We start from the raw sequence: 15,031 nt of genomic DNA, 5'->3' as shown, positions 1-15,031 counted from the left end.
CAAGTAAGAGTCAAAGGGGAGACTAGAAACTTACTGGAAGAAAATGAAAATTCACATTAGTGTTTGAGGGATAGTACGGAAGCAGTCTTCACAGTAAACCCAGAGCACAAAGAAGGAAAAGGTGGACCATGTGACTCAGCAGGGAAAGGCATTTGCTGCAGGATCCCTGGGACCCACACAAAGGTTTCCAGAAGAGAAGAATTAACCCGCAAACGTGTCCTCTGACTCCCATGAGTACCCCTTCCTAAATACACATATCATGCATGCACAATAACAATTCATTAATATATAAATTAATATAATTGATATATAGATATAAAAATTCATTAATAAATTAATCTAATTTTTTAAAACAAAGAAAAGACTCAAGACAATGAGGGAATTTATCAGTGACTTCACCTCAGAAAACTAGGGGAAAAAAAAGAGAGAAAACAAAATATTAAGTTGAAATCATCAGATAATAAAACACAGACATAGAATTTTAAAATAAGAAAAATATAAAAATCAAGAAAAATAGATGTTTGGTTCTTGGAAAAGATTGATAAAATTAATAAAGTTGAGCCAGGCTACTCAGGAAAAAGAGAAGATAAAAATTATCAACATAAGTTACAAAACAGGCGGCATTTTTGCAGACCCCAACATACACTGAAAAGCTGAGGAAATACTATGAAGAATTATACCAAAAAATTAATAACATGTAAAATACATAACTTCCTTGAATGATATAACTACCAAGACTCATTCAAGAAGAAATAGATAATATTTTGAAAAGCCTCTTATAAAACTAAGAAATTTAATTAATATGCTGTTAAGAAAACAAACAACGAATGCACCCAAGGATGTGGGGGAAAGGACTCCTTACCCACCGCTGGAGGGGGGTGTGAAACCGCAGCCACTGTGGACATCAGCATGGCGACTCCTCAAACAATTAAAGCAGAACCTGGCCCTCTCTTAGAACCTCTTGGTACAGAAGCAAAGGGCTCAAAGCCAGACTACTACAGAAACCCTTGTATACTCCTAGTTACTGGGGCACCATTCTCATTACCAAATTACAGAACTAACGCCTACCTTCCCACAAGCCGATGGATGGGTAAAGAAGTGTGGTAGGATATGCACATGAAGTTTTATTCGGCCATAAAGAATGTCAGCTTTAATAGGAAAGCGAATGGAACCGGAGATTACCAACTTAAGTGAAAAATTGCCAAGCTCAGAAAGACAAAGAGTAAATGTTTTCTCTCGTGTGTCGAAGCTAGAGGATAGAGAGAGGGAAGGAGAGAGAGGAGGGTGGGGGATGAACCTGAAAGGAGAAACACCGTGGGTGTGGGTGTAGATGGGAGGAGGTGGATTTGGAAGAGGACGGAGGTCATGAATGTAATCAAAGCATACGTGTGCGTGTATGGAAAGGGCCACGATGAAATCCTTGCCTCCACATGACTGGTATGTGCTAATTTTAAAAACAGAAGTGGTATTTGTAGATAGCTTTTCTAGAAGGAAAATTCCAGGCTCATATGGCCTCACTGGTGAATTTCCTCAAACACTCTAGGAGTAGAGAAATACCGATGCTATACTAAGGCTTCCAGGAAGAAGAAAAGTAGGACCGCTTCCAAATCCATCCTCGGAGGCTCGCATGACCCTGAGAGCAACACCAGATGAAGTCACTGGAAGTGAACTCTGGAGGCCAGAGACATAGCTCAGCCACAGCATCCATGCCTAGTGTGCACCCTGCTCCGGATTCCATCCCCAGCACGGAAAGGGGATGAGAGCAACAAGAATATGTAGACCGATATTCCTTAGGAATGCACGCATAAAGATCGTAAGCCACAGCTTATTCAAACAAAACTTCCATAGATCTGGGGTGGTGCACAGCTATCTTAGCAGCAAAGGTTGAATTGGAGTCTTACCAGTTTCAGACCAGCCTGGGCTACACAGTAAGCTCTGGGTCCCCCTGCAACTGCCCTGGAAGGCCTCCAGGGGGAGCCCTAGCATTCGATTCCTTCGCTGCTGGCAGACACGCCCATCCCACGCTTCCCTTCCTCCCCACTCAGCTTCCTCCCGACATTCGGCAGGACTGGAAGTAAAATCATCTCTAACCAGAAGAGGATCGCAGACAGTATATTCATTGTAGGGATCGGATCCGACGGGCTGTCTGACTTTCCCTTCGCTCAAGCAGCCAGTGGCTCGGTTGTTTTTTTGTTTGTTTGTTTTGTTTTTTGTTTGTTTGTTTAGTTTTCTGTTGGCCTCTGTGGGTCGGTTCAGAAGTTTCCTGAGCATTAAAAACTGCCCAATTCCACACACCGCAGGTTAGAGAGATCCTACCCTTTACACAGAAGTAGTACCTGCTACAAGAAGTGTTCCCCCGACTATTTGTCGTCTGGACGCATGGAGGTTGAATTTCTTGAGGGCTGGGAGGTGGGGTGGCTTGGATCTGGCAAGCTCTCCACCTGAGAATCAGGTTTTCGGGCACAATGCCCGTCCCATTGTGGCTCAGGAGCGAACTGCTGTTTCCTTCACGGAATAACCACCGACTCAGACCACAGCGTTTACGGCAATTGCTTCCCCTAACCGTTTCCCTTTACCAAACACGGCTGCTCTATTTTTCCAATTTTGTTGGAAACAATAATGTAGCAGAAATCGCCATTTCTGAGAGTAAAAACCACGCGTAAGTCATCTTGGTATACCTTGTAGCGTTATGCCCTATCTATACAGGGAGATTGTTATGCACAAGACGTAAACACAGCAAGTAAATGAATGGTGTATTCCAGCCTAATTGGAGACTAGGGACTGTAGGTGTGGGAGGCCACGCTCGTGCTATTTCCACCTACTACACACAGGCTCAGCGAGTGTCAATGGCTGTGTGTAATGCTCATAGCACAGATAGTGATTTCTGGAGTTGGGATAGCGAGCTAGTCAGAGTGATAACTTATCCTCCGACTGGCTTGACCATGCCCGTTCACTTGGTGATCAACTAATGGCAGAGTACTTGTGTCAAATTATAGGCAACACTTTTTGGTTACTTCTCCTATGTGGCTACAAAGTCTCGTTCCTCTCTCCTTGAATCTGACTTGACCCTTAGTGATTTAATTCATCCAGTATCATGTGACAGAAGTGAGATTTTTGACACTTTAAAGACTAGGTCATAAGAAATCGTGCAGCTTTGGTCAGTAACACTGGAGTAAATGCTCAGAGCATGCTGAGGCCACTCTGCTGTCTGGACGCTCTGACTGCCCACTTAAAGATGCCATTTAGAAAAGATTCCTGGGGGCTGGAGAGATGGCTCAGTGGTTATGTGTCTGAATACAGCTACAGTGTAATCATACAAATAAAAATAAATAAATAAATAATATTTTTTAAAGGAAAGAAAAGAATCCTGGCAGCTTCACATAAGAGGAACACTCAGGTGGCTATAGCCATTGCTGCCATTTGATAGTACCCTGAAGCATCTGAGGGGCCCATGTGTAAGGGCCTCAAGGGAACTCTTTATTGCCCAAAAGTATAAGAGATTATTTTTTAAAGAAAGTATTGATCATCCAGCCGGGCAGTGGTGGCTCACACCTTTCATCTCAACACTTGGGAGGCAGAGGCAGGCAGATTTCTGAGTTCCAGGACAGCCTGGTCTACAGAAGAAGAAGAAGAAGAAGAAGAAGAAGAAGAAGAAGAAGAAGAAGAAGAAGAAGGAGGAGGAGGAGGAGGAGGAGGAGGAGGAGGAAGAGGAGGAGGAGGAGGAGGGGGGAGGGGAAGAAGAGGAGGAGGGGGGAGGGGGAAGAAGAAGAGGAGGAGGAGGAAGAAGAGGAGGAGGAGGAGGGGGAGGGGGAAGAAGAGGAGGAGGAGGAAGAAGAAGAGGAAGAGGAGGAGGGGGAGGGGGAAGAAGAAGAGGAGGAGGAAGAAGAGGAAGAGGAAGAGGAAGAAGAAGAAGAAGAAGAAGAAGAAGAAGAAGAAGAAGAAGAAGAAGAAGAAGAAAGTATTGCTTTTTAAATGTCACACTGAAAAAAGACTTTCATTAGATAGGGTACTGGCATTCTCTACACGATTTCACAGGTTGTTGTGAATTCTAACTGGGTTACATATGCATGTGTTGTGTGGAATATGCATGTGTTCATATGTGTGAGTGGATTTCGAATGTTTAATTTATCTAAAAATAAAAAATTCCAGCCTACCTGATACGGAGAAGCTCTGTTTTTCAGGAATTAAACTTGGCTGAAGATCTTCCCTGAGTCCCATCCCAAACCCTGACAGCATCAGTGCTGGCTGCAGCCGGCAAGTGTGTGTGTAACCAGGGCACCGAGAGCATTTGCTGGCTCTGGGCCTCAGGAGCATCTGCTGGCTTAGAGAGCCCGGACCCACCTCAGGCCCCCAGTGTCAGTGAGTTTCAATCCTAAGGCTTCACTCATCACATCTGGGTCTTCTACCAGGGAGACACCCAGCTCTCCCTTTTGTCTGGTAAGAAAGCAGACCGCTTTAGTCCTTTTCTTCAAAGACTGACAACGATGTGAACAGACACGAAATGTCACTCAGCCAAGGGAGAGAGATTTTTCTCTACTGGTGCTTTTTTTTACCCCCCCCCCTTTTTTTGGTTTTAAAGCAAAACAAAACAAAAAACCCTCCTCAGATAGCAAACAAGTGAAATCATGTCCTCACCCTGCTGTGCTTTAACTAGAGGCCTACTGTTGAGTCCTTTAGGGAAGCATGTAGCCAGCCCATAGACAGCTTCCATGGACAATAGTCCAAGACCCTGCAGAAGCAGCTCCCATACTCTCTTGTGTTTCAGCCTCTCACCCAACAGGGCTCTTCGTTCATAGCTGGGGAGTCATTCATTTAAGTTAGAAGCAGGTGCCAGGCGGGAAGAAAGAGAAGGGCTGATCAGGTTGACGGAATCACCCACAGGGAGCGACAGAGCACCTGAGTTTGCCCAGCACTCGGCTAAGGTGAAAAGGTATAAAGTCACAAGATGGAAGCAGAAGATAGTGGTGGGAGAACTTTGGATTCGGGGGAGGGGGCGGGGGGGTCTTAATGATGTCCTGGTTTTACTAAGTACTTGCAGTGTGGCCTTGGCCTGGATTTTCATTTTCCTCCCCCATCTCAGGAGATGTGAAAATCAAAAGTATGTACAGAACTGGTCAAGCACCAGGCCACCAGGGCTATTATTATCACGCTCCATTGTGTAGTAGGAGGTCAGAGAAGGAAGAAGGGACGGGCAGGAGCTGTCAGGGAGGATTTGATGGAGGAGGCTGCTCGAAAGTGGACCTTGGAGGAAGGAAAGGATTGGGAAAGGCAGAAAGGCGTTCCTCCCAAGGGGAGATGGGGGGGATTTGCATCCTGTGGGGAAGAGACAGAAGTGAGGGACCATGACCTAACCTGTACAAGGGGTTTTTGATTGCGGAACCATATGGTAATAAGTATAGAGAGATAAGCGAGCCCCCATTTATGAAGGAGCTAAAACAAAACAAAACAATAGGGCTGGTGAGATGGCTCAGTGGGTAAGAACACTGACTGTTCTTCCAAAGGTCCTGAGTTCAAATCCCAGCAACCACATGGTGGCTCACAACCACCCATAATGAGATCTGATGCCCTCTTCTGGTGTGTCTGAAGTCAGCTCCAGTGTACTTATATGTAATAATAAATAAATCTTTCAAAAAAAAAAAAGAATTTCTGATACTCCTTGTCATCTGGGTAAATAAAATTACAACCCCCCCCAAAAAAAAACAAAACAATAAAGATGTTGAGACAAGCAAAGATACCGGGTAAAGGGTGAATGGACCTAAAAAAAAAAACAAAAAACAAAAAACAAAAAAAAAACCAAAACCCACACACTTTTTATTGCATGAATTAGTTTGAGGAGGTGTGCGTGTGCCATAGCACAGAGGCAGAGGTCAAAGGACACCTTTCAGGAGTTGGCCTTCCTCCACCATGTGGGTGCCAGGGATCGGGTTTAGGTTGTCAGGCTTGACGACAAGCATCTTTACCTACTAAGCCACGTCAAAGGTCCACGTGCCAAATTTTTATTCTGCTCTGTACCATAGAGTATGTGCAATACCCTCATTTTCTACCATATAAATATCTGTAGTCTACACTGTAAACATGCCATAATAAACCGTGGAGACTGCAGCAGTAACCATGTCTTTGGTACCATGCATGGGTTTGATGGTGGGTAGGGAGGGAGCAAGGGGATCCATCCATTCAAGTGCTCAGAGACAGATGCTATCGATCCGTTGCGTTTCGCCTAGATGTGGTGATGCGTCTGTCTCCCCCGTGAGAATGTGTCAGGGAAAACTCTTCTTTCGCGCACCAATATTTCCCAGGTCTAAATCGGCACGCCGAGAGGGAGGGGCAGAGCACGTGTCTACACGGTTCTTCACCAAGGTTCAATCTGGCTAGAACGGCACAGATCCTGTCGGTCAAATTCCCAGATCATGGGTATTTTGCAGCTCTCTAAGGCTGAGGTAGCCCAAGGTAGTAAATCAAGCTAGGGGTAAGAACTATGAATCATGAAGGTTCTCCTTTCTCTTTCTCTCTGTGCACTTGTGCTTAATCTTTCTTTGGCACCTTTCTCCTTTGGGGGTGGGGGTGGGGGTGGGGGTAGGGGTGGGGGTGGGTTTCTTACTTAACCTAAGCTTCCTCCTCATAAAAGGGAGTAGAGATGTCTGGTTGAATAGTAAGAAATGGGAAACCTGTGAATAAGAGCGACCTTGGCCATATTGTGACTAAAGGACCATTTGAAAAGAACCTCTGAGGTCCTCAAAAGCTGAGGTCTCTCCTATGTGTTTCGTAACTATAAACAAAATTATGACTCCGCTTTAAGTCAAAGTACCGCTTGCAACACAGCTACATAGCCAGAGGCAAACACACTCAAATGAGAAAAAGTTTAGTTGGTGGCACTAGACTTGAATCTGCAGTTGTATTTTGTTCTTGGGCATTTTCGTTACCCAGCAGGACACGTGTATGTTGGGTGAGTGAGTGAGTACGTTAGTGGATTGCAATGGTCCTAGCAAACAAGCAAACTTGAAGACAAGAACAGGGGAGAAACCTGCAGACCCAAAACACAAAACAAAGAAAAACAGTGAGAGCGGGCATCCTGTGTCCCGCTAGGAATGTGGTTAAATCATCACCAGGAACAAGGGCAGGTGGCATGTAGGTGGGGCTGCTTACCCAGGACACATGAGGTCCACTATCATGAAATATGCGACTGGCTTGTCCTGGCCAGGTAAAGAAGATGAAAGACTACAGGTGAAGTTGAGATTGAGCGTCAAGTGAAAGGCAGAGTGATAATGAAGGGTGGTGCTGCTGGTGGAGTCTGAGACGGCAGGAGAGGCTAAAGCCAGTTAAAACCAGGGCCTGGTTACCCATGCACCCTGGGATGCTCTAATGGTTACCCATGCACTCTGAGATGCTCTAGTTAAAAGATCAATGATTAACAGCTGAAAGGATAGTGAATGGAAGAGAAAGAATATTCACAATCAATCAACCTAAGGGTTAGGACCCCCCCTAAAAAAAAAAACCAACCAACCAACCAAACAAACAAACAAAACCAAAGACAACAACAACTTAAAAGCAAAAACAAGGGAAAAGATTAAAAATAGGCAAAAGACCTGCAAGACATCCCTCAACAGAAGACATATAAGTAACACGTAGACATGTTTAATATTAAATATCAGAGAAATGTGAATTAAAATCACATTGAAAAAGTACTTCATGCCTGCTAGGATGCCTTATCGAAAAGACAACAGATAGCTATTGTTGAGGATCTGAAGAAGATGGAACTCTTGTACGCTGGTGGTGGGGATGCAAACTAGTCTCACTAATTATATAAAAACTGTATGGACATTCCTCACACTGAAAACAAATTAAAGGGCAAGGGAGAGACGGCTCAGTGGTTGAGAGCACTGCCTGCTCTTCCAGAGGACCAGGGTTCAATTCCCAGCACTCACATGGCACCTCACAACAGCTTGTGACTCTAGCTCCAGAGAATCCACCATCCTCTGGCCTCCCCACGCACCTGCAAACAGGCACCTACAGACACATAATGCACATGAACCCATATTAGCATACACACACATATACACATGTAAAAAATGAGTAAATAATAAGCCAAACACAGAAAAACAAAAAACACGTGATCTTACTTATGTGTGAAACCTAGAAAGTCTAGGAGAGAGTATGATGATGGTGACCAGGAGGTGGGGGGCAGGGAGAAGTTGTTCATAGGATATAAAGCTGAGACCGAATCTCAAAAAACTAACTAAATAAAGCAAAAGCAGTCCTGAAAGTATAAAAGGACCTCTAGGGTCTAAAAAGAGTACCAAGGGAGGGAAGAGAGGGGCTATAGAAAGAAGGGCAAATGGAAATGATCAACGCATGACATATGCATATATGGAAATATCACAGTAGATTCCATTAATCTATACAATTAATATATGCTAATAATATATAAAAACATAATAAATACATTTATTTATTTAAAAGATTATATAAATATAATAATATAATTAAAATGGTCTCTTAAAATAAGTATCTGAGGAAGTAGCTACATTAGTTAGCTCTATCAAACCGTTCTAAATTGGGTATATATAAATCTTTTTTCCTTTTTATTAAATTTATTTATTCACTTTACATTCCAACATAAGCCCCCCTCCTCCCAGTACTCCCTCATGCAGATTCTTTTTTTCAAATAAATTAATTAAAAACAAAATTAAAAGGGTGGTAAATGTATTTCCTTTTACTACTTGGAATAAGTTACTCATCTTTGTGGGTTCTTAGTAATACTCTTGTAAATATGCTGATTAAAAAAAATATTTCGTTTATCATCCGAAACACAACTCCCACACCTAAGGCTCAGGGGTCACCGGGAAAGAGGAAGTGGAAAGATTGTAGGAACCAGAGGATGAGAGAGTTTGCCATGAGATTGTGTCTCTGGGAATGTCGGAAGCGACACCTATACAGTCTCTCCGACATGGCTGCCTAAATTTGAGCTCAGCAAGGACACAACGAAAGCCATGTAACATACATGGGGAAGCCCAGGACACCTCGACCCTACAAAATGGAGACCATGCATTTAAAAGAGTGTAAGGAGGGATATACTGGAGGGTTCGGAGGGAGGGAAGGGGAGGAGGAGGTGATGTAATTATATTTAAATTATATTTTTTAATGTCACTTTCCCCATATAATCATGACCCCATACAGTTTTGTGGCCTGGGATGTGGCCATATACATGAAGCACCTCTTACCATGCTTGGGACATAGTAGGTACTCAATAAACTGTGGCTGCCTGCTCATGCATTTGCCCGATTAATCCTTCTGTGGTTGTTTTAAAGGATTTCGGTTCTATCCTCGTCTGGTTAATCATCCATGGCTGTTGGTCTTTTTCCCAGTTGCACTGCTGACTCACCATGCGACCTTCAGCAGAGCTCATGTCTTCTCTGAGCCTGGGTTTTTCATCAATAAAGCAGGGTTAGCGCCTGTCCAATACACTTCTCCCGTGGTTGTGAGGATAATTCGTGTGAAAGTACCATGAAATGCATAAAGTGCCCAGCAAATCTAAGGTATTACTAGGATTAAGTTCCCTGTGAATCATCCCCTCGGATGGAATGTCCATCACCCCGAGGCTGGGGTGAGGCTGAAGAGAAACTGGGTAACTTCATTGAAGTTGCTTGGACCCTCTGGAATGGCTCTCCGAGCTCTGTGGGTGCTTCTGTGGGGGCGACTTACCACCTGAGTGTAAAGTGAAACATCTTACATGTGATATTGCAATTGTAATGTGAGGTTAGAAAAGGAGAAGGAACAACTGGCCCCATTAAGTGTTTATCAGGCGACCACAGGAGCTATGTCATACGCACTACTGTAAAAATTAGCATAGCTTCTTGTTTTCTGGAGTTTGAAACTCTTTTTTTGTTTTGTTTTTTGGTTTTTTGTTTTGTTTTTCGAGACAGGGTTTCTCTGTATAGCCCTGGCTGTCCTAGAACTCACTTTGTAGACCAGGCTGGCCTTGAACTCAGAAATCTGCCTGCCTCTGCCTCCCAAGTGCTGGGATTAAAGGCGTGCGAGTGAGGCCACACATACGGTTGAACACACATGTGAAAGAGTCTGCTCACCATATTCAAACATGGCGGGTACCAGTATCAGATGATCACTGAGTCCACACGAGGACGTGCCTAAGCTCACCCACGCATCCATAGTCATGGCAGAGACCAACACTTCCTGCAGCCTCAGGGAAAGCCAAGGGTGGGGCAAAGCAGAAAAAAAACGGTCTGAGCCTATAGTTAGTACATGCTTACACTAAACATGTTTTAATGTAATTATGTTTTAAAAAAATGCAATGTGGGTAGTGGCAAAAATATTATGGTAGGCTGGGGGGCTGGCTCGTTAGTAATGTCAGTTCCTAACCCCATGTGAAAATGGTGGGTGTTTGGTCATGGTTATAAATCCTAGCACTGGGAAGGCTGAAGGCTGAGACTGGAAGATCCCTGACTGGTGAGCTCCAGGCCAATGGGAGATCCTTCTGAGGATGACAATCCAGGAGGTCTTCTGTCCTCCACACACAGGCAACACCCACAAGGGGGCAGGGGTTTGAGGTTCGATTGCACAGTTAAGTGTCTGGATTGCCATCTGGGCATTAGGTAACGATTATACTCAGCATGGTCAGAGCCTCGCAACTGCGGCCCTTAGGGAAGTCCTGAGTGGACCTGGAGAGACCGGCTCAACAGCTAAAAGCACAGGCTGCTCCTCCAGCTTCCGTTCCTAGCCCCCACATGGAAGCTCACCACCCTCTGTAAGTACAGTTCCAGGGGAATCTAACACCCCCTCTTGTCCTCTGTGAGCACCAACAGCACAAATGAAACACAGACATACATACCAGCAAAACACCATGCACAAAAAGAAACTATAACATCTGTTTAGAAGTCCTGAGCACACAGTGGTTCAATGACTACTTTCTGAATTAATAGGCCATGATAATTGGGGTTTTATGGAGCGAAAAAAATCTGACAAAGTAAGTTTCTTTCAATGTCTCTTTACCTCGCTTCCCAGTCAAGTGCTCAGTCCAACGCCTGCTTGTCCATTTACTTCTGCATTGTCTGCCTTGTCTCCTATAGGTTCAAAACACTTTGAGCTTTGTGTACCAAACCTCTTCTTCCATCCATTAGCTCTGCTTTCTTCTCCAATTTTTCCCATCCCTCTTTCCTTCCCCCCCACACCCTGTTTTCCCATTACCTCTTCCTCCCAGAGCAGATTCCGGCTTGTTTTATTTCATAGTCCTCCATTCTCATCATGAGTTCAAATCCCAGCATCTCAACATTCTCTTTCTTAACTCTGACTCTCCCTTTGTCATTCTAAGGAAAACCACACAGTAAACCTATTCACACAATGGTATCAATGACACACCGTTTTTCCAATCCGTTCAGTCTCAAAGGCCAATGGCTTTGAGTCTATAAAAAGAGTGTGGCCAGGCAATGAGAAACAAAGCTAATATTTGGTCAACTGATTTCCTAGATGACCTTCAGATCAAAGAACCGCTTTCACCTCTGTAAAATAAATATAACAAGACCCAGGCAAACACTTTGCTAGGAAGCAGGAAGAACTCAGCTCTATGGCATAGAGTCCACTAGCTCACACTTAGGTTCACACCTCGATTTTGCATCTTAATAGATTCGGGATAATTTGTTTAATCTGCCTGCCTAGGTCTTGGTTTCTGCAGCTTCCAAGTGGAGATAATAACAAGACTTTCCTTACAGGATGTTCTGAAGGCTAAAGAGTTACTATGTATGAAGTCCAACATGGAGGTTATCTGTTATTGGTTGTTAAATTAGGAGTAATACCTACTTTCCAGGCTGGAAAATTAAAGGGACAGCTGCACTGCAGCATTGAGCACAGTATTTAGTAGACAGGAACTGCCCAGAACATCTGTCCCATGCTGAGGATGTGTGGCAGATAAATGACCACTGTGTCAGCTAAGGTCACCAGAGATACAGAACCAATAGAAGATAGATAGATAGATAGATAGATAGATAGATAGATAGATAGATAGACAGACAGATAGACAGATAAACAGATGATAGATAGACAGATGATAGATAGATGGATAGATAGATAGATGAAGGATTGATATATAGATAGATAGATAGATGATATATGATAGACACATAGATGATAGATTATTGATAGATAGTTGATAGATAGATACAGATGATAGATAAATAGATGAGAGATAAAGAGATCATACATACATATATACATACATACATACATACATACATACATACATACATACATAAGGTGATCTGTTATAGGAATTGACTTGTACAACTATGGGGCTAAGCCCCATAGTCTGCGGTCTACAATCTACGGAAAGTATGGGATATGATTCTGTCCAAGTCTGAATCAAGGGGCAAATGGTGAATATGCTGATCTGAGCCCTGAACCAGAAATGATGGTGTCTAACGTTCAATGTCCCAAGCCCAAGAACAGAAAAAAAAAGTCTGAGCTCCAACAAAGAGACCAACTTGTCCCGCCCCCCTTCCACTCTTTTTCAGAAACTCAGCAGATCACTGCTGAGGGTGGATCTTCATTCAACCTCCTGATTGAAATGCTAATCCCGTCCCGGACACATTCAGCAACCCTGTTTACCAGCTACCTGGTGGGCAGTCCTTAATCTGATTAAGGTGATACATATAATTTAACACTAGTCCCTCAAAGACAGACGTGACACGTTGGCTCTACTCCTGGAGCCAATGAATATTGTCTTTTGAAAGCAAAAGGGAAGTTCATTTCAATTACTAGATGAGCCTAAATTAATAACAAGTGTCTAATTAAAGGGAGACAGAGCAGACTGGACTATAATAGAAGACAATAGGCACTTGATAGAAGCTGTGGGAAGCAGACTCGGGGACAGACAATGGTATGCTGCTGGCTTCAAAAATAGAGGAAGAGTGTACAAGCCAAGAACTACCAGCAGCCACCAGAAGCTGCAAATAATGCTGATCAGATCCCTACCCTCTGTCCTACACCCTTCCTGAAGGAGGTAGCTCTACCAGCAACCAGATTTCAACCCCATAAGGCTCTGTGCTTCGCAAACCATAAGAGAATGAATTTCTTCTGTGTCAAACCAGTAAGTTCATGGCCATTAGTTACCACCAGTGGCAGAAGCTAATACCGACTGCTCATTTTATCCTGAGTCCCCGTTATGACACAGCGGGGCCTTCAGGGATGTCAGAGGAACGAGAATCACCAGGGATAAACAGAAATGTTAAGGGCATATGAAGGGGGGTAGCTTCAATGCCAGCTTAAGTAACTTGGTAAGGAAGTGTCTCACAGCAGTGGGTGTGGGGCTGTAACTCAGTAGTGCAATATTCGCCTAAGTTGGGGACACAGGTACTGTGGGAACCACATTCTGTTGCCTCTTTGACCACTGGGAGAATTCAGTAAAACTTTCTTTTGTCCTGGGTTTGGAGGGAAGGGAAGGAGCCCATGGTCCCAGTCTATTCGCACTAATGCAAGAGTCAACATCCAAAATCGTTGTTTTTGCAATTTTTAAAACAATAGGGTTTCTTTCCTAAATGCATCAGCAGGACCAATTGAGCAGGTCTGGAATGCAACAGCTAAGATTAGCTTTCCAGCTCCCACTGAGACCTTGAGAGGCTGTCAGCTCTGCAGGGAACAGCAGCAAGCCCTCACGCAAATGGCCTATAAAAAAGGTCTTGTCGAGACACCTTGACCTGCAGGGCTTCTCTGGTACTCGGATTCCCAGCGGCCCTCCCAGGGTTACGCTCTCTCGCATGATGTATTTCCCCTGCCTTTTTTAGAGCAGCGTTATGCTCGCTCCAGGAAACAGCTTCTTCCTTCTCATAAACACAGCCTTGGGTTCCTGACCAAGTGCCCGTGCCACTCCGCGGCGCTTTATCCATCCATCACACCTCGCTGTCACCCTGGCTTCGATTGTGGAGAACTGGTCCAACTCCAAGGGTGAATTCAGGATGGGGGAGAAGGAAGAGGAGGGCCCTGAGAGCAGCGGAGGGTCACACACACACCTGGGTTTCAGTTCCCGGGTAAATTCCCTGGAAGTTAGCTGCTCTGATGGTGAGCAAGTATTTCCAACGACCCAGGGAGTGTGGTGGGAAAATCCTGATAACGTCTTCACCACCAGGCTAGGATTGGCCTTTCCTGTGTGCAGGGACCAAGAAGAGGATAAAATAGGGAGGACACGACATAGAGAAACCGAACTCTGAAAGGGGTGGCACACTTCACTAAGGGAAGAAGCACAGAATACACACACACACACACACACACACACACACACACACACACACACGACTTCTGGCTCCTTATGAGCAAGGTAGATTAGCCAACAATGGGAAACAGAAGGATCAACATGACCTACACCGGAATCCAGGCTATTGGTTGGTTTTGGTGATGTATTAGCATTCTCACTGAAGGCTTAAAAGGAGGGACCCTTAGCCAGACAATGTTAGCGGCGGCTCAGTCCACCTTAAGAATGCAATGATATGCATCTGTAATCCCAGCGCACCAGAAGCTGATCAGGAAGAGGAGGATCAGGAGTTCAAGGCTAACCTGAACTAAGGAGTAAAGCCCCTCCCCCCATCTAAAACCTGAACAAACAAAACTGAATAAGTAAATGGCCCTGAAGGTGTTGCTCAGTGGTAGAGAACTTCTTGTTCATCATACAGGAATCCCAGCGCTCAATTCCCAAAAAAGGGGAGGGGGTAATTTTTTTTTCTTCAAATGATAAGTGCATTCAGTATTTGCCATAGTCGTTGATAGATATTTGATTAGAAATCACTGTTAACTTAATCCTTGGGTGATAGAGTGGCAAAATTGCTATTTTAATAAATGAATAATTGTAACTATGAAGAGAGTTAAAGTAAGTACTTTTCCAGGAGGAAACTGAAGCAGGCCCGCACAAAGTAAACTGTGAAAGGTCACAGAGCCGATCCGTAGTGCAATCAGGATCCACAGCCAGGTAGTGGCCGTGTCTGTTCTGTACTATCAAGCTGTCAGTATGAACCCCGCTTCTCAGGAGCAGCCAAAA

The 15,031-nt window shown here is 44.2% G+C and overlaps 1 long non-coding RNA gene across 1 annotated transcript; it reads right to left on the bottom strand.

The window, feature by feature from the left end:
* Positions 1-8,792: 8,792 nt before the first annotated feature.
* LOC115030000 (uncharacterized) lies at positions 8,793-11,373 on the bottom strand. The gene is made up of 4 exons (XR_003835596.2): positions 11,200-11,373; positions 11,005-11,075; positions 10,083-10,188; positions 8,793-9,416 (listed from the first exon to the last, which is right to left on the bottom strand). It is a non-coding gene; the product is annotated as an uncharacterized LOC115030000 (long non-coding RNA).
* Between the last annotated feature and the right edge of the window lie 3,658 nt (positions 11,374-15,031).

This window comes from Mus caroli, unplaced genomic scaffold, assembly GCF_978045245.1.
Source record: "Mus caroli unplaced genomic scaffold, Mus_caroli_1 scaffold_20, whole genome shotgun sequence".
NCBI classification, from domain to species: Eukaryota; Metazoa; Chordata; class Mammalia; order Rodentia; family Muridae; genus Mus; species Mus caroli.
This window is presented reverse-complemented; position numbering and strand designations above follow the sequence as displayed.